This window comes from Lynx rufus, unplaced genomic scaffold (assembly GCF_022079265.1).
Source record: "Lynx rufus isolate CCGP_SWC_20201006 ecotype Redwood Valley unplaced genomic scaffold, mLynRuf1.p SCAF_8, whole genome shotgun sequence".
Lineage (NCBI taxonomy): Eukaryota > Metazoa > Chordata > Mammalia > Carnivora > Felidae > Lynx > Lynx rufus.
In genome coordinates, this window is record NW_025814896.1 from 25,129,206 (window position 1) to 25,130,369 (window position 1,164).

Consider the following 1,164-nt stretch of genomic DNA (forward strand, 5'->3'; position numbering starts at 1 on the left):
ATTATTTCTGCCCTGTGAGCTCACCCTGAATAGGAGACTCCCTCTTCAAAATTTGACAATGATGTTTATAAAGCTACCTCAGCTAGGATTAGGAAGATGGATGTAGAAGAGGAGAGCAGAATGACCTAACAGGTGTCTTCATTGGAGGCACGGAAGGAAGGCAGGTGAGGAAGGCAGGTGAATGAAGAGGAATGAGCAGATGAGGGAGAGATGGCAGGACACAATCAGCAGGACCCATAGAAGGAGCAGATGGAAATGGAGGGATGTAAGAAGTCATTGAGGAAGACTTGTCATTAGAACAGAGGTTGAAAAATCAGATGCCTCAGGACCAAGCAGGTACAGTAAATGAGCAAAGTGGGTTAGGTATAAGATAATGAGTAATAGGGCCTGTAGCAAGTTCATGCTCCCTCTAGAGGAGGCAGCTACTACTCATATGGGATAGAGGTGCCCAGTATTGCCATTTGCCAGGTCTTAAAAGAAAAAAAAAGGAAAGCTCTAAGTTCAAAGTTTTATACAAAATCATCTGGTTTTTAAGTGCTGGCAACTAAGTCAAATTCTTTAAAACAAGAGCACTGCCCTGGCCAAAAGACATACCTCATAGGGCCGAATTTGGCCTGTGATTGCTAGTTTGTGCCTTCTAATCAATTTGGGTCCAAACCTCCCATTACTACTTATCAGCTGTGTGCTCTTAAGCAATTTACCCCACCTCTCAAGTCTCAGGTTCTTATCTGCAAAATGGGGATAATTAATTCCCCACATTATAGAGTTGCTGTAAGGATTTTTTTTTTTCAACGTTTATTTATTTTTTTGGGACAGAGAGACAGAGCATGAACGGGGGAGGGGCAGAAAGAGAGGGAGACACAGAATCGGAAACAGGCTCCAGGCTCTGAGCCATCAGCCCAGAGCCTGACGCGGGGCTCGAACTCACGGACCGTGAGATCGTGACCTGGCTGAAGTCGGACGCTTAACCGACTGCGCCACCCAGGCGCCCCAAGGATTTTTAAAAATAAATGCATGTAGCAGCACCTGAGTGGCTCAGTCTGTTAAGCATCCAACTCTTGATTTCGGCTCAGGTCATGATCTCACGGTTTGTGAGATCAAGCCCGTCGTGTAGCTCCACACTGTCAGTGCCGAGCCTGCTTGAAATTCTCTCTCTCCCTCTAT